Raw genomic sequence first — 19,561 nt, forward strand, 5'->3', positions numbered from 1 at the left:
AAGAGAGATCGACATTAACATTTGAGAGGTGCATTCAAAAGTCTAATAAAAGCAGACGAAGAGGCTGTTCTTGTATCTGTTTGTATGTGTATTCAACTTTTATACCTTCTGCCTGATGGAAAAGGATGGAAGAGAGTATAACTGGGGTGAGAGAAGTCTTTCACTATGTTGGCTCCTTTACCAAGGCAGCAGGAATAGATCTGATCCATTGCTTGTTGAACTGCTTAGCTAATCTAAGAGTTGCTGCTTACACTATTTGGCATGCAAGTTATTTTGAGTTGTAGCTTCACCAAGTTGATACCTCATTTTTAATGTCCTCTTCAATGAACCAGGGTTGATCCCTCCACTTGCTAGTAATGGTGGTGTTGAGATCTCTGTTCAAAATATATCCCATTTAACATATTGGTAGAGCAACACAACACAATGGATGGTATCCTCAATATGAAGATATTATTTCATTTCCAGGTCTATTTGCTGGTCACTCCTTTAAAGGCTGTCATTGACATGTACATCTGTGGTGAGCATATTGGTGAGTAGATGGTCAAGTCTGTTTTTCCCTCATGGTGGTTTCTTTCCCACCTGCCACAGCTCCAATCTAGCAGCTATATCCTTTAGCACTCAACCAGCTGTCACTAGTGATACTGACAAGCCACACTTTGTGGTGAAATTGAAGTACATCACCCATGATACATTCTGCACCATTTCTATCCTCAGTGATTCCTCTAGGTGGTGCTGAACTTGCAGGATGACAAATTCATCAGCCTATTGCAGTAGTAGTCAGTATATGGTAATCAATAATAGACTTCCTTGATCATTTTTGACCTTATGCCAAGAGACTTCATGGAGTTCGGAGGTAATGCTGAGTGCTTAAAGAGGAACACTCACAACTGTATACCACTGTGTTGTCATCTCTAGTAGGTCTATCCTGACAGTTAAACAGTACATACCCAGGGATGGTGATGATGCTGTCTGAAACATTATCTGTAAGGAATGATTGTATTAGTATGATTGACGGATGCTGCCTGACCTGCTGTGCTTTTCCAACACCACCCTAATGTAGACTCTGGTTTCCAGCATCTGCAGTCCTTGTTTTTACCAAGTCTATTAGACAGTTCTCTCAATTTTGGCACGAGCCCCAATAATGAGGACTTTATAGGGTCAACAAGGTTGAGTTTGCAGTTGTCATTTCAGGTGAATCTTATATCTTCTTGTGTTTGGCCTTCCAAAACTTTAAAAGTACATCTTCTACCTAATAAAGTCAAAGAATGCAAATCCAAAGAAATTGCGAAATATTGGGCAGTGATGAAGAATATTATTGAGATCCTGGAGAATGAGGAGACCTGACCAATGACAAATAAAACAGCATTCCTACATTTATTGCAAGAGGGTGCAAGTTTGGATGGAACAGAATACTAATAAACCAGAAACTAGACTAGGGTGAATCAAACAGAAGAGTTTGATGGTTCATGTATCATCCAAACTATAAATGATAGTTGTAAAACTGCAACTTAAAATGAAGCAGCAATTGTGGAATGCATTCTAAATCACACAAGACAGCAATGACCCATGCTTAAAAAAAGTAAATGAAACGTTAGGTTGATATTTCTTTAATGGTTTGATTATCCAGAGTTTTTGTGAAAGTTGCCATGCTCCTGGAGGACAAAAGAGTGATGTCTCATTTCTGGAATGACAGAGGTGGTGTGTTTCATCTCAGGGGCACCACAGTCAAGTGTAGTTGAATTCAACCAAATCAGTTGCTGGTGCTGAAGAAATAAATATGAGAATTGAAACTTCCTCAAAGACTGACAAAGCCAGGAAAGTGTCATAAATATGTTCTTTTGTTAAGGAATTCTAATTGTCGTTTGATATTGAGTATGGGCCTCCAGTTGGAACTTCCAATCTGCCTCTATTAAGTAATGACTAGAGAATTTTATATGTGCTTATGAGATGGGGATATCCATTGCCAATCCTTAGTTGCCCTTGAAAACTGGGCAGTGAACCAACAATTAGCTTGTTAAGCCATTTCAGCAAATGTTTATACACCAATCACATTGCTGCACAGATTCACATATACAAAAGGTAAATGAACCTGTTTTTAATAACAAGTTTCATGATAATCGTAAAGGCTAACTTTTTACTTCAGATTTATTAACTAATTGAATTAAATTCCTGCAGAGGTAAGATTGGAACTCATGACTCTGGAGCCCTCTAGACTACCAAGCTAGTAATTTTACTTCTATGATACGAGTTTTGAGAAAAGATGATTGAACTGAAACATTAGCTTTGTTTCTCACTCCACAAATGCTACAGGACATCGAAGCATTTTCAGTCTATTCTGTTTTGATTAAGGCATAAGAAGGAGGCACTTCAAAGGAGAGTAAGGTTGTCAGAGAAATTGTCTTCAAATGGAGTATTGGTAACAGGATAATAGAGAAATAGGCTATAGGAGAAATAAGCATCAATAATACGAAGAGACCTAGGGGTTCAGGTACATAGTTCCTTGAAAGCTGTGTCACAGGTAGAGAGGGTGGTGAAGAGGGAGGTTGGCACGATTGCCTTCATTGCTCAGACCACTAAGCATAGGAGTTGGGACATCATGTTGCCGGACGTAGGTGAGGTTATTTTTAGAGTACAGTGTACAGTTCTAATCGCATTGCTGTAAGATGGATATTATTCCATTGGAAAGGGTATACAAAAAAATTACGAGGATATTACTGGGACTGGAGGGTTTGATCTATAAGGAGAGACTGAATAGAACATAGGTCCTGTTCTGCGCTGTATTGTTCTATCTAATCCTCTGATCATCTTGTATGTCTCTATCAAATCCCCTCTTAGCCTTCTTCTTTACAATGAGAACAGACCTAAATTTCTCAGCCTTTCCTCATAAGATCTTCCTTCTAGACCAGGCAACATCCTGATAAATCTCCTCTGCATCTTTTCCAATGCTTCCACTTCCTTTCTGAAATATGGCGAGCAGAACTGTACACAATATTCCAAGTGTGGCCGCACTAGTGTTATGTATAATTGCAGCATCATATTGCGGCTCCGGAACTCAATCCCTCTACGAATGAAACCTAACACACCGTATGCCTTCTCAACAGCACTATCAACCTGGGTGGTAATTTTCAGGGATCTATGTACATGGACTCCAAGATCCCTCTGCACATCCACACTACCAAAAATCTTTCCATTGACCCAGTACTCTGCCTTCCTGTTATTCTTCCCAAACTGCATCACCTCACATTTAGCTGCGTTGAACTCCATTTGCCACCTCTCAGTCCAATTCTGCAGTTTATCCAAGTCCCCCTGCAACCTGTAACATTCTACCAAATTGTCCACTACTCCACCGACTTTCATGTCATCTGCAAATTTACTAACCCATCCACCTATGCCTGCGTCTATCATTTATAAAAATGACAAACAGCAGTGGTCCCAAAACAGATCCTTGTGGCATACCACTAGTAACCAGACTCCAGGCTGAATATTTTCCATCAACCACCACACGCTGCCTTCTTTCGGAAAGCCAATTTCTAATCTAAACTGCTAAATCACCCTCAATCCCATGCCTCTGCATTTTCTCCAACAGCCTACCATGTGGAACCTTATCAAAGGCTTTACTGAAGTCCATGTATGCCATGTCAACTGCCCTACCCTCATCTACATGCTTGGTCACCTTCTCAAAAAACTCAATGAGGTTTGTGAGACATGACCTGCCCTTGACGAAACCATGTTGACTATCTGAAATCAAATTGTTGCTTGCTAGATGATTATAAATCTTATCTCTTATAATCCTTTCCAAAATCTTTCCTATAACAGAAGTAAGGCTCAGTGGTCTATAGTTACTTGGGTCATCTCTACTGCCCTTCTTGAACAAGGGCACATTTGCAATCCTCCAGTCCTCTGGTACTAAACCTGTAGATAATGACGGCTCAAATATCAAAGCCAAAGTCTCTGTTATCTCCTCCATAGCTTCCCAGAGAATCCTCGGATAAATCCCATCTGGCCCAGGGGACACGTCTACTTTCATTCCTTCTAGAATTGATAACACCTGCTCGTGACTAACCTCGATCCTTTCTAGTCTAATATCTCATTCTTCTCCTCTGCAATATTTTCCTTTTCCTGAGTGAAAACCATTGAGAAATGTCCATTTAGCACCTCTCCGGTCTCCACAGGTTCCATACTCAACTTCCCACTTCTGTCTAGGACTAGAACTTCTTTCCTTAGCACATAGGAGGTTAAGGGGTGACCTTATTGAGGTTTATAAAATCATGAGGGGTATGGATAAGATAAATAGCAAAGGTCTTTTTCTCAGGGTAAGGGAGTTCAAAACCAGAGGACACAATTTTAAAGGGAGAGGAGAAAGATTTAAGAGGTATCTGAGGGGGAGCTTTTTCACACAGGGTGATTCGTATGTGGAATGAACTGCCAGAGGAAGTGGTAGATACAGTTACAACATTTAAGATATTTGGAAAGGTCATAGAGCTGTGCACCACGGAAACAGACCCTTCGGTCCAACTCGTCGATTATGCTCAGATATCCTAACCTAATCTAGTCCCATTTGCCAGCACACGACCCATATCCCTCTAAATCTTTCCTAATCATTTACCCATCCAAATGCCTTTTAAATGCTGCAATTGTACCAGCCTCCACCACTTCCTCTGGCAGCTCATTCCATACACGCAGAACCCTCTGTGTGAAAACGTTGCCCCTTAGGTACCTTTTATATATTTCCCCTCTCACCCTGAACCTATGCCCTCTAGTTCAGGACTCCCCCAACCCAGAGAAAAGACCTTGTCTGTTTATCCGATCCATGCCCTTCATGATTTTATAAACCTCTATCAGGTTACCCCTCAGCCGCTGACGCTCCAGAGAAAACAGCTCCAGGCTATTCAGCTTCTCTCTATAGCTCCAATCCTCCAACCATGGCAAATACCTTGTAATCTTCCCTGAATCCTTTCAAGTTTTACAATGTCCTGAACATTGTCGCAACATGACCTCCCAACTTGTATACTCAATGCTCTGTCCAACAAAGGAAAGCATACCAAATGTCTTCTTCACTATCCTATCTACCTGCAACTCTACTTTCAAGGAGCTATGAACCTGCACTCTAAGGTCTCTTTATTCAGCAACACACCCTAGGATCTTACCATTGAGTGTATAAGTCCTGCTCTGATTTGCTTTTCCAAAATGCAGCACCTCACATTTATCTAAATTAAACTCCATCTGCCACTCCTCAGCCCATTGGCCCACCTGATCAAGATTCCAATGCAATCTGAGGTAACCTTCTTCACTATAGATGAATAGGAAAGGTCCAGAAGGAAATGGGCCAAGTGTGGAAATAGAACTATTCTCAGAAAGGGTGACTTGAGTCAAAACATTGACTCTGATTTCTCTCCAGATACTGCCACACCTGCTGAGCTTACCCAGCATTTGTCTGGGACTAGCTTAGTTTGGGAAACTTGGTCGGCACGGACAAGTTGGATCAAAGGGTCTGTTTCCATGCTGTATGACTCCATGACTCTCTAATAGTTAGGATAGTAGTCAGAAGGGCATCAATAGGAGTATCAGGATATAGGAGTGATTTGGCTTCCATGAGAGTTGGAATGCCAGATGGATGGGCTTCAATGAGAATGTTAAGATACAGAATAATGTTCAATGGACTAAACAAACATTGTGTGTGTTTAACTGTCGTTATGCCTCATAATGCCAGAGACCCGGGTTCAATTCCCGCCTCAGGCTACTGACTGTGTGGAGTTTGCACGTTCTCCCCGTGTCTGCGTGGGTTTCCTCCGGGTGCTCCGGTTTCCTCCCACAGTCCAAAGATGTGCAGGTCAGGTGAATTGGCCATGCTAAATTGTCCGTAGTGTTAGGTAAGGGGTAGATGTAGGGGTATGGGTGGGTTGCGCTTCGGCGGGGCGATGTGGACTTGTTGGGCTGAAGGGCCTGTTTCCACACTGTAAGTAATCTAATCTAAAGTAATCTAATCCAAAGATGTGCAAGTTAGGTGAATTGGCCATGCTAAACTGCCCAGTGTTAGGTGCATTAGTCAGGGGTAAATGTCAGGTCGGGGAATAAGTCTGGGTGGGTTATTCTTCGGAGGGTCGGTGTACTTGTTGGGCCGAAGGGCCTGTTTCCATACTGTAGGGAATCTAACCTAATCTAAAATATAAAGGTAGTGGGAAAAATACAAAATAGATTCACAATGATGATACCAAAACTGACAGAACATATTTATCAGGAAAGGCTGAATGAGTCCTGTTCTCTAGAAAACACAGTGCTGTTCAGCCCCTGGTTCCTGTGCTGGATCTTTGTCAGAAGTCCAGATGAAGGGCTTGTGCCTGAACGTCGATTTGCATGCTCCTCGGATGCTGTCTGACCAGCTTTGCTTTTCCAGCACCACACTCTTTGACTGGATTTTTGTTAGAGTTACACAGTTAATTGCATTTCCCAATCTCTTTCACTGTATAAATGTATTCAAAAGGAAATAGGTAAATACATGTTGGAAAAGAGATTATTCAATCTGTTTCCACCACCCTTGCAGGCACTGCATTCAATACAACGTGACAATTTAAACAAATCTCTCAAGCTGCCTCAGTTTCTTTGAAATTTATATCCTGCCATTTGCATTAATGAGTTTTGAGGAGATTTGTAGCTCAGTAAGTTTGCTTGCTGAGCTGGAAGGTTTGTTTTCAGAAAATAAACTTTCCAGCTCAGCAAACAAACTTGCATCCATTTGCATTAATTTCCTTGTTTGAAATTGTCACCATGGAGAAATACAGATGAACAGTTGAATCCAGACAATTGGAAAAGACGAAAAGAAAAATAAAGATAGCAATTGCAGGAAAATGAAATTTTTTAAAAATTCAGAAGATTACCATGAACAAGATCTTTACAACTAAATTAGAAGAAAATGTATAATCAAGGTAATGTCAGCCCTTCAAAAGCATACGAAGAATTTTGCAAATGAAAATGAACATAGCGCAGACTTGCTGAACAATGACCTGAGCACAGTGCAGCACAGACATTTCTGGTTTTCACTTGTACATCTCTTGTACCACGACTCAGAGAACTGGTTTTGAAAAATTGGATCTGATTACACTTAAGCTGTTTGACCATATAATCTTCACTAGGTTTGCTTAAACACCAGCCTTTTCTTAGAAAATAGTTCTCCAGTATTAAGTTTGTTAAAATCTCATGTTCCTCAGTACAGATCCGTCTTCTTGTTTCACTTGCACTTCCAGATCAATAACTGTAGGACTGAAAAGAACCCTAATTTTTATTTAGACTGTCCACTCTTCATTTCTATTGCTGTAATATCTGCAATGTTTTTTTTTTATTTCAAAAATATACTTTATTCATAGAATGATTTGATGGTCTGTACATTGGATCATGCCATACATATGTCCATATTTACAAACACAGATTCGACTTTATTCTTGTCCTTTACAATCCTGTGCATTTTTTCAATCTTGTATATATACATATATTTGGCTGAGGCATCAGCAGAGCCCAAAAAAACGTCTGTATGGGCCCCCTGTTCTACTTTCGGCAGGCCGATCTTACACGGTGGTCTTTCCCCACCGCGCCTTGGCGGCAGCTGCCCCAAGCTTCAGCGCGTCCCTCAACACGTAGTCTTGGACCTTGGAATGTGCCAGTCTGCAACACTCGGTCGGGGTCAACTCCTTCAGCTGGAAGATCAACAGGTTTCGGACCGCCCAGAGAGCGTCCTTCACCGAGTTGATGATCCTCCAGGCGCAGTTAATGTTCGTCTCGGTGTGAGTCCCGGGGAACAGGCCGTACAGCACGGAGTCCCGCGTCACGGCGCTGTTCGGGACGAACCTCGACAGGCACCACTGCATTCCTCTCCAGACTTCCTCTGCATAGGCACATTCCAGAAGGAGGTGTGTGACAGTCTCGTCCCCCCCGCAGCCACTTCGAGGGCAGCGTGCGGTGCGGCAGAGAGTCCGGGCGTGCATAAAGGATCTCACAGGCAGAGCCCTTCTCACCACCAGCCAAGCCACGTCTTGGTGCTTGTTGGAAAGTTCTGGCGATGAGGCATTCTGCCAAATGGCTTTGACAGTCTGCTCAGGGAACCGCTCGACAGGATCCGCCCTCTCCTTTTCCCGAAGGGTCTCAAGGACGCTACGTGCTGACCACTTCCTGATGGACTTGTGGTCAAAGGTGTTTTTCCTCATAAATTTCTCCACGAAGGACAGGTGATACGGAACGGCAATGTTATCGGTCAAAAGACCTGTTAATGAAACACACTGGACCAATTAGAAAGATCAGGTCATGGGCAGTGTTACATCTCCAACTCCACCGATCAGTAACATTGACTAACAGGCATATTGTTTCATTGACAAAGTGACTTGGAGATTCAGCATTAATTCCAGACATTAATTCCAAGCTTTTTAATGGTATAGAACCACATACAAATAGTTAGGTACAGTGGAAATGTTAGTGGGCTAACAATAGAGATTAAGTGTTCAAATATCATCATATTAACATAATCTATATTTGTACAGGAAGGGTTTAAGTTCCAAATTCACAAAACTTTTCTATAACTACACAACATAAATACTGAGTTAAATAATCTCTTTGAACTACATTAAATCTATTCACAGGTGATCTCTTCACTCTATTCCATACTTTTCAAGTTTAAAACTTAGAAGTATATCTAATAGGGGCAGAAGTAGTCCATTCAGAGCTTTGAGCCTGCTCTACCAATCATTACGATTTTAGCTAATCAACCTGTACAATAGCTGTTCCCAGTTTTCCCTCCATCATTCTGATCCCTTTCTTGAAATCAAACATTTTGGCTTCAATTGCTTTCTGTGGCAATGAATTCACAGGCTCACCAGTCTCAGGGGGAGAAAAAAATTCCCATCTCAGTCCTAAGTAGTTTGCCCCATATCCTTAAATTGTGATCCCTGGTTCTGAACTCCTTTGCCTTCAAGAACATCCTTCAGCAATTACCTACGTTAGAATTTTATAGGTTTCTATGAGTCATCCCCACTCTGCCTAATTCTTCTGAACTCCACAAAATATAACTCTAACCAATTCAATCTCTCCTCACAGTTGGGCCTGCCATCCCAGGAATCAGTCTGGCAAACCTTTGCTGCACTCCCTGCATAGCAAGAATATCCATCCTCTGTTAAGGAGCCCAAAACTGCACACAATATTCCAGGTGTGGAATCAGATTTGATTAATTGCAGTAAGACATTCTGTTCTTGTACTCACATTCTCTTACTATAAGAGAATACCATGTAAAACTAAAGCACTTGGGATTGGGGGTATTGAGGTGGATAGAAAACTGGCAGATAAGAAACAAAGTGGGAATAAATGGGTCTTTTTCTTTTTTGTCTTTTTTTAACCACCTGTTGCACCCACACGCTTATCTTCAGCGACTGTTATATGAGGATACCAAGGTCTGCTTGCATATTCCTGTTCTCATTGAACAACCATTTAGCTAATCTGCCTTTTTGCTTTTGCTACCAAAGTGAATAACTTCACATTTATCCACACTGGCAGATGCAGTACATTCATTTGCCCACTCACTCAACTTTTCCAAATCCCACTGAAGCATGTCTGCATCCTCCTCACAGCTCACCCTCCCACTCAGCTTTCTGTTGTCTGCAAATTTGGAGATTTTACATTTAGTTTCCTCATCTAAATACACAGGTCCTAGTACTGGAGTCTGAAATATACCACAGAAAAAGACCCATTTATTCCCACTTTGTTTCTTATCTGCCAGTTTTCTATCCACCTCAATACCCCCAATCCCAAGTGCTTTAGTTTTACATGGTATTCTCTTATTTCGGACTTTGTTGAAAGCTTTCTAAAAATCCAAATAAACCACATGCCCTTTCTCCCCACATCCCCCATCAACTCATTTGCAGGATAGCTAGGAAACTCAAAATTGGACTGAGGAGGGGGCATGAAAAAGCCTTGGCTTTTGAGCAAGAATTCCTTGTTCAAATACAATAATATCTAGTCAAATGGCAAGCAACATTCAGGCTGCACAAATGGAAAAGTAATGACCGTCTCCAATAACAGACAATCTAATCGCCACTGAAAAATGTGTTGCTGGAAAAGCGCAGCAGGTCAGGCAGCATCCAAGGAGCAGGAGAATCGACATTTCGGGCATAAGCCCTTATTCAGGCATTCCCGAAGAAGGGCTTATGCCCGAAACGTCAATTCTCCTGCTCCTTGGATGCTGCCTGACCTGCTGCACTTTTCCAGCAACATATTTTTCAGCTCTGATCTCCAGCATCTGCAGTCCTCACTTTCTCCCAATCTGATCACCACCCCTTGACATTCAATGGTGTTACTATCACCGAATCCCCAACTATCAACATCTCTGAGGTTATGAGACACTCAACTTAATTCGTCACATAAACAAAACGGCTTTAAGAGCAGGTTAGAGACTAGGAATACTGTGGCCATTAACTCACCCAACTGACTCCACAAAGCCTTCCACCATCTACAAGGCACAAGTCAGAAGTGTGATGAAATATTCCCCACTAGTCTGAATAGGTGCAATTCAAATTACACTGAAGAAGCTTGTCACTATCCAGAACAAAACAGCATACATAACTTGCACCATACCCTCCACCACAGATACTCAGTACCAGCTGTGTACTATCAACAAGATGCACTGCAGGAATTCACCGAAGCACCTTCCAAACCCATGACCACTTCCATCTAGAAGGACCAAGAGCAGCAGATGCAATGGGAACATCACCATCTGCAAATTCACCCCCAATCCACTCACCATCCTGTCAAGGAAATATATTGTCGTTCCTCCACTTTCACTGGGTCAAAGTCCTGGAATTCCCTCGCTAAGGGTATTGTGGGTCAACCTACAGCATGTGTCTGTAGCAGATCAAGAAGGCAGTTCACCACCATCTTCTCAACTAGGGTGGCAGTGAAATGCTGCCTGCCAGCAATGTCCACATCCCAAGAGGGAATTTTTAAAAATTCAAAGGTGTTATCTTTCAGATGAGACATTAAACCCATAGAGCTGTCTGCCACTCAAGAAGATTTTAAAAAGTTCCATCACATTACTTGAAGAGTGGGGAATCTGCTCATTATCATTTTGCTGTTTATGCTTTGTGTAATTTGGATGCCATATTTCCTATATTGCTACAGTTAAAAAGTTTTAATGGATACCAAGCGATATGAAACAGCCAAAAGTCATGAAATATGCTTCAGAAATGCAATTATTTCTTTTCTTAACTCCACTTAATTAAATCTAGAAAGCTTAAATGTAGATTAGTAGAATCAAGGCACCCCAAATATGTGTTGAGATTCTGCTGAAACGTAACCCACTAATAAGCTTCACAGCACAGAATACTAAAGAGCTTCTCAAGACCCACCCAACCCACTGACAAACATCACTGCCTAGTACCTAGACCAAAGAATCCCACATTCCAGAGAATAATCTAAAATAGCTTTCATTTATTCTGCAAGTTTAGCATATACTAAAAAAAACTTAAGATGCTTCACAGGGCCTGTAAGAAAACAAAACTGACCCCAAGACAGATGAGGAGGCATAGGACAGGTAACTAAAAGGTTGATCAAAATAGCTGTCAAGCTGAATAGGAATGGGACAGATTAAGGGTAGGAATTGCAAACACAGGGTTGCCACCAATGGTGGACCCAAAGAAAAACTTGGGGATACTTAAAAAGGTGAAAGACCAACAATATCTTAAAAGTTGAAAAGCTGGAGAAGGGTGCAGGAATACTAAAGGGGCTACTGAAGGATTGGAACACAACAATAAGAATTTTAAAATGGTGATGCTTGAGAATCTAAGTCAACAGTCATAGGAATAAAAATGGGTGAACAGGACTTTACAGTTAGTGCTCCAGCATCTACAGAAAAGAAGAGCAGGACAGCTCTGGCAGCCCTGCAAGGGTCCAACAATTGTACCTTACCACAGGGATGCAGGGAATTCCCCCAGTGATGAAACTTTCAGCAAACAGCCATTGGATTTCTGGTAATTTCCATAAATCTTAAATGGTTTAAAAATCGATTACATGATGCGTTTCCATTTTGGCCGACCTTTCAACATAAAACTGGACCTCCTGTTTCTGAGAAGTGCAGGATAGTGCACCTCAGCTACAGAAATAGACGAGCTTGTGGGCCCACAGGCTTTCAATTTGGTCAGGAGGCAACAATTGCTGTTCCTCCAGCTTGGATGTTCTGCTACGAGGAGGCAAATTCACCATTTCCCAAGGTTAACGAGATGCTCAGCAGGTGCTTCCTCATAGCTAAAAATCACACAACACCAGGCTATAGTCCAACAGGTTTAATTGGAAGCACACTAGCTTTCGGAGCGACGCTCCTTCATCAGGTGATTAGTCTATCACCTGATGAAGGAGCGTCGCTCCGAAAGCTAGTGAGCTTCCAATTAAACCTGTTGGACTACAACCTGGTGTTGTGTGATTTTTAACTTTGTACACTCCAGTCCAACACCGGCATCTCCAAATCATGACTTCCTCATAGCAGATGTTATGTACAGAAATGGTCCCAAGACTAATTAATGTGCATGCCTGACAGTAAAAAATGAGAATCTGGCTGCCCTGCAGCAGCTCCCACTGCTGTTGGTGGCATAAAAGTCGGTCATTCTGGCCAGAGATTTCAATTGTGTCATCAATGCAGACGGAAGATCCAGAGGGGCTGACAGCAAACTAGGCATGCCTAGATTCCTGATAAAAACAATTAAAAACGCCAAGCTGCACGTCTTCAGCACACCTGCAGACTGAGTGTAGCATAAATACACCTGCTTATGGCCAGAATGATCTATCTCTCCAGTCTTTCATGCCAGACTGTATGACACAAAGCCCACTATAATACAGCTTCCCAATCATTCCTGTCATTATGACCGAGCTTTAGAGGGCAGCATGCAGGAGAAGCTGAACCAGTCATTATCTCTATAGACAAGCTGACCAAGGCCTCGAGTTCTTCGAAAAGAATAAAACTCCCAGAAATGACAGCTTATCAGCTGAATTATATTCTGCTTTGTAGGACTTGATAGATCAGGACCTGTTGGAAGCACACAAGGTATGCTTCTGGCGAGTACTATGTGCGCATTCATAAGGGGTAGGTTTCATCAACCTTATTTACAAGCAGAAGGGGGAAGGGGAGGCAATTAGGAACCGGCAATCAATTTCACTGATGAATGTCGATTACAGAATCTTGTCTAAGTTTATTGCCAACGAGGTCAGGTCTGCTTTGAGATCAGTGATTCACCCCGACCAAAACTGTGCTGTACCGATCAGGGTGATCTCTGAGAACCCTTCAGGGAAACAATCACCTATGTGCTAAACAGAGGAATGGAGATCTGCCTCATCAGTCTGGACCAGGAGAAGGCCTTTGACAGGATACAGAATCAGAAACATACAGCACGAAAACAGACCTTTTGGTCCAACCAGTCCATGCCGAACATAATTCAAACTAAATTTGTCCCATCTGTCTGCTCCTGTCTCTCCAATTCCTATTCATATATTTATCTAAGTGTTTTTTAAACACGTAACTGTGCCCGCATCCACCACTTCCTCAGAAGGTTCATTCCACACAAGAATCACCCTCAGTGTAAAAAATCTACCCCTCATTTCTTTTTTTAAATCTCTCACCTCTCACCTTAAAAATATGCCTAGTCTTGAAATCCCTGATCCTTGGGAAAAGATACCTACCATTAACTATTGATTCCCCCTCCTTACTTTATAAACCTCTATAAGGTAGACACTCAACCTCTCAAGCTCCAGTGAAAAAAAGGTCCCAATGCGCCTGGCCATTCTTTATATCAAATCGTCCATTCCCAGCAAAATCTCTTCTGAACTGTCTCCATCTTAATAGTTTCCTTCCAATAACAAGGCAACTAAAACTGACCACAGCACTCCAGAAAAGACATTATTGATGTCATGTACAATCTCAACATGATGTCCAAACTCCTATGCTCAAAGGGAAACTGAGGACTGCAACAAGATTAGATCTCATGGAATACAGGGAGAATTAGCCATTTGGATACAGAATTGGCTCAAAAGGTAGAAGACAGAGGGTGGTGGTGGAGGGTTGTTTTTCAGACTGGAGGCCTGTGACCAGTGGAGTGCCACAAGGATCGGTGCTGGGTCTTCTACTTTTTGTCATTTACATAAATGATTTGGATGCGAGCATAAAAGGTACAATTAGTAAGTTTGCAGATTACACCATAATTGGAGGTGTAGTGGACAGCGAAGAGGGTTACCTCAGATTACCACAGGATCAGGACCAGATGGGCCAATGGGCTGAGAAGTGGCAGATGGAGTTTAATTCAGATAAATGCGAGGTGCTGCATTTTGGGAAAGCAAATCTTAGCAGGTCTTATACACTTAATGGTAAGGTCCTAGGGAGTGTTGCTGAACAAAGAGACCTTGGAGTGCAGGTTCATAGCTCCTTGAAAGTGGAGTTGCAGGTAGATAGGATAGTGAAGAAGGCGTTTGGTATGCTTTCTGTTATTGGTCAGAGTATTGAGTACAGGAGTTGGGAGGTCATGTTGCGGCTGTACAGGACATTGGTTAGGCCACTGTTGGAAAACTGCGTGCAATTCTGGTCTCCTTCCTGTCAGAAAGATGTTGTGAAACTTGAAAGAGTTCAGAAAAGATTTACGAGGATGTTGCCAGGTTTGGAGGATTTGAGCTATAGGGAGAGGCTGAATAGGCTGGAGCGTCGGAGGCTGAGGGGTGACCTTGTAGAGGTTTACAAAATTATGACAGGCATGGATAAGGTAAATAGGCAAGGTCTTTTCCCTGGGGTCGGGGAGTCCAGAACTAGAGGGCATAGGTTTAGGGTGAGAGGGGAAAGATATAAAAGAGATCTAAGGGGCAACTTTTTCACGCAGAGGGTGGTACGTGTATGGAATGAGCTGCCAAAGACAGTGGTGGAGGCTGGTACAATTGCAACATTTAAGAGGCATTTGGATGGGTATATGAATAGGAAGGCTTTGTTTGGATGGATATGGACCAGGTGCTGGCAGGTGGGACTAGATTGGGTTGGGATATCTGGTCGGCATGGACGGGTTGGACCGAAGGGTCTGTTTCCATGCTGTACATCTCTATGACTCTATGTTGGAGATCAAAGTCTAAAAGCATGTTGCTGTAAAAGCACAGGCAGCATCTGAGAAGCAGGAGAGCCGACATTTCGGGCATAAGCCCTTCGTCAGGAATTTTGATCAAATTAGTCAATGAGCTGAAAAATGGCACATGAATTTCAATTTGGATAAATGTGAAGTATTGCATTTTGGTACCACAAATAGGGCTTATGCCCAAAAGGTTGACTCTCCTGCTCCTCAGGTGCTGTCTCACCTGTTGTGCTTTTTCAGTGCCACACTTTTCAACTCTGACTTCTCGCATCTCCAGTCTTCACTTTCTCCCCGTCTATGTGACACAAACTTCAAAGAATTATGACCCGAACTCCTCGATCTCTGTTCTATAACACTTCCCAAGGCACCTAACATTAATTATATAAGTTCTGCCCTTATTTGCTGCACCTCACATTTATCCAAATTGAACTTCATGCGCTATTTTTCAGCCCATTGACTAATTTGATCAAGATTCCTTTGTTAGAAAACCTTTCTCACTGTCAACTATGCCAGCAATTTTGGTGTCGTCCACAAACTTAGTAAACATGCCTTCTGTATTCTCATCCAAATCATTTACATAAATGACAAAAAAAAGGACCTAGGACCAAACTGTGTGTAGCACCGCTGGTGACATTCACCAGTCTGAAAGCAACCTTCTACTACCACTGTCTCTTGCCGTTAAGCCAATTATGTATACAACTGGCAAGCTTAACAAGTCCTATGTGACCTAACTTTACAAATTAGTCTATCATGCAGAATCTTGTCAAAGTCCAAGGAAACAACATCCACAACACTGCCCTCATCAATCTTTCTGGTAACTTGCCCAAAAAACTCAATTAAGTTTATATTACACAACTACATGAGGGATGCATTCTCCAAAATGGGCTTTGCGGAGGGGATTTACATTTGGATCCGACTGCTCTACACCAACATCAGAAGTGCAATCTCAATCTACAGATGGAAATTAGCTTTCCGATCAAATCTGGATTCAGGCAGGGCTGCCCACTCTCTTTTGCCTTGTTTCTGTGTTCTATATAATCTTTGCTGAGTCCATCAGGAAGCATGCAAGCTCGAGAGGAGTGACTATTCCAGACAGCAGAGGCCTGCAGGTCAAAGCCTCCTTGTACATGGATAATGTCACCTTCATCTGCTCAGGTCTGCTCTCAAGTGCAGACAACTAAGCATCTGCGAACAGTTCAAACTGGCCTCAATGCAAAGGTAAATAGAGGCAAGATCGAGGCCACATTCATTGGTGACTTGGCTAACCAATGCTTCATACCCTTCACCTTTAGGACAGATTACTCGAAGGTGCTGGGTATGTTGTTCAGAAGGGCTGGAGCATGCACCAAAACCTGGAAGGAGCATATCGCAAAGGTGAGACAAACTGGGCATACGGGCGAACCGGTCCCTCTCCATTGTAGGTAAAACCTCTGTCATCAGGTGTGAGGTCCTCTCTAAGTTATTGTATGTGGCACAGATCTGGACTATTCCCCAAGCCCTCACTGATGCAGTCATCCAAGTCTCGTATTTCATTTGGAAGTGAAAGATGGATCAGGTCTGAAGGCACACCATGTATAAAGTGCTATACTGTGCGGAAGAGTGCAGTCAACGCCACCGTCATCCTGATACCACGTTTGCGTGTGGCTGCATCATGTTGTGGGTAGACCCTTAGCACACAAACACCAATGACACTACTTACTGAGGTTCTACCTGTCCCTGATGCTACAGGGATAGGTCTGGCCTCATTGCCGCAGAATGCTCCCAACTAGTTGGACCATTTCATATCACCTGCCCTTCATGGAAATATTTGCAAAAGAAAACACCTTTAACCACAAGTCCATCAGTGAGCGGTCAACACATAGAGTGCTCAAGACCCTCAGGAAAAGGTTAGGCCTTCTTGTCTTGGGCAGACTGTCATTTGACAGACTGAAATTCAAAGCCATTTCACAGAATGCTTCATCAACAAAACTTTCCAACAAACACCAAGGCACAGTGATGAGAAGGGCACTATCTGTCAGATCATTCATGTATACCCGGACTCTACGCGCCACAACACACTGCTCTCGAAGTGGCTGTGGAGGGTGGTCATGACTGTCACACATCTCCTTCTGGAATGTGCCTTTACAAAAGTCTTCTGGGCAATGATCCTTTCAAGGTTCGTTAGATTTACGGTCAGGTCTTGACTGAAAACCAGGTCCCAATTCCAACACATATTCATCTGTTATCCACTTTTTACTTTTAACTAGAGCTGGCTCCCAATGTCTGCACCCCACACTGAGATTCAACATTTTGGGCATGAAGGGCTTATGCCCGAAACATCGATTCTCCTGCTCCTCGGATGCTGCCTGACCAGCTATGCTTTTCCAGTATCACAACAAACCCAAACAAGTAGACAAAACACATCCAGAAACCCTAGCCACTCTCCCTTACATCAAAGACATCTCAGAGATGACTGCCAGACTACTCAGACCCCTTAGCATCATGGTAGCCCACAAACCCACCAACACACTAAAACAGCAGCAAATGAACTTGAAAGACCCTATATAGACAATGGGCAAAACTAATGTAATTTACAAAGTACCGCGCAAGGACTGTAACAAACACTACATTGGACAAACAGGCAGAAAAATAGCTACCAGGATACATGAACACCAACTAGTATCCTCACATATAGATGAGGAAGGACACCACTTCAAGTGGGACAACACATCCACCTTAGGACAAGCCAAAGACACGCACAAGAAATCCTAGAAGCATGGCATTCCAACCAGAACTCGATCAACAAACACATCGAGTTAGACCCCACCTACCACCCCGTGAGAAAAGGAACAGGAAATGACATCACCACAGGAAATGACATCACCAACCCAAAGATATAAATAGAAAGCACGAATTTTCAACATTGCTTCACCTGAGGCCCACTGAAGATGTTACCTAGTAGGGTGACGAAATGTCTGGAAATGAACCTTGCAGCTCAGCGAGCAAACTTACATCCAAAACCTCAACCTGAGTTACAAATCGTCTCAAAACTCACCACACTCTCCACTCTGAATCCAACATCTGCAGTCCTCACTTTCTCCCCTTACTGAGATGTTTCCATTTCTCGTTTTAAGAGAAACGTTGTCTCCACAGGTGCTGCCAGACTTGCTGAGTTTTTGCAGTGCTGTTTGTTACCCATGTTATAATCGCAGTTTAACAACTGAATTTCATGTCTTCATCAAATCAGATCGTTCGATTCGATCTTTAATTGGAAACCCCCCCTGCCCACTGAACTAGTTTTCCGTCTCAAATATTTTCAGCACTCTATTTTATTTGATTTTCTTTGAATTACGGCAAAAGCCATTCTCCTGTGAATGTTCGATAAAAGTTCGATTTCCTTTTAAGGTCTGCATGGAATCAGCTTCCACTACAGGCGATGAGGGGGTCCGGATTCTTTGGTCAACCAATTTTGACAGTTTGAGGTCTGATTAAAATGTCGACATTGCGTCTCACCTCCTCCAACAATTTACAACTCTTGTTTTCCCTGTGATTTTGTATAAATGTTGTGTAAAAGGGAGGGAGATAGAGAGAAAAACACCCCGATGCAAAGTGATTACTTCAGAGTCGGTCGTGAACCGAGCTTCGAAAAAAATAAACCAACCGCCAACAGCCCGAAGAACGCGCGCAGTAAAAGAAGCGCGCGCTCTGATTGGCGGATCAGGCAGCCTCGAGTCGGGGCCGTAGTCGGGATTTCAAATCCCATCGGATTTAGCGCGCTGTGATTGGTGGATCAGGCGACTTCGAGCGGCGGGTGCGGCGAGACTTTCAAATTCCAACGCATAAAGCGCGCGGGGCGGGAGCGCCGGACGGGTTGTGATTGGCGGATCAGGCAGCCTCGAGCGGCGGAGCTCTCTAATACCAACGGAGAAAGCGCATGGGGTGGGTGGGGAGACGGGCCGTGATTGGTGGATCAGGCGGGAGGGGAGAAAGGGCCTATTACCTGCCCTCTGACCTCTTCAGTCGAGATATTAACCGCCTCAACGTGTCTACCTCCCTCCCCCACTCCAACCTCTCACCCTCACAACGCGCAGCCCTCCAATCCCTCTGCTCCAATCCCAACCTCACCATCAAGCCAGCGGATAAAGGGGGCGCAGTGGTAGTCTGGCGCACTGACCTCTACACCGCTGAAGCCAAACGTCAACTCGAGGACACCTCTTCCTACTGCTCCCTCGACCATGACCCCACCCCCCATCACCAAACCATCATCTCCCAGACCATACAGAACCTCATCACCTCAGGAGATCTCCCACCCACAGCTTCCAACCTCATATTCCGGGAACCCCGCACTGCCTGGTTCTACCTCCTTCCCAAGATCCACAAGCCTGACCACCCTGGCCGACCCATTGTCTCAGCATGCTCCTGCCCCACTGAACTCATCTCTACCTACCTTGACACTGTCC

At 43.2% G+C, this 19,561-nt stretch overlaps 1 protein-coding gene across 1 annotated transcript in view; it reads right to left on the reverse strand.

Moving 5' to 3' along the window:
- LOC140492622 (zona pellucida sperm-binding protein 3-like) overlaps positions 1 to 18,767 on the reverse strand; it is a 187,988-nt gene extending 169,221 nt beyond the window's left edge. Inside the window, exon 1 of the mRNA XM_072591642.1 lies at positions 18,157 to 18,767. The gene's annotated coding sequence lies outside the window, so the exon portion shown is untranslated. The remainder of the gene's footprint in view (positions 1 to 18,156) is intronic.
- Positions 18,768 to 19,561: the final 794 nt, after the last annotated feature.

This window comes from Chiloscyllium punctatum, chromosome 21 (genome assembly GCF_047496795.1).
Source record: "Chiloscyllium punctatum isolate Juve2018m chromosome 21, sChiPun1.3, whole genome shotgun sequence".
Lineage (NCBI taxonomy): Eukaryota > Metazoa > Chordata > Chondrichthyes > Orectolobiformes > Hemiscylliidae > Chiloscyllium > Chiloscyllium punctatum.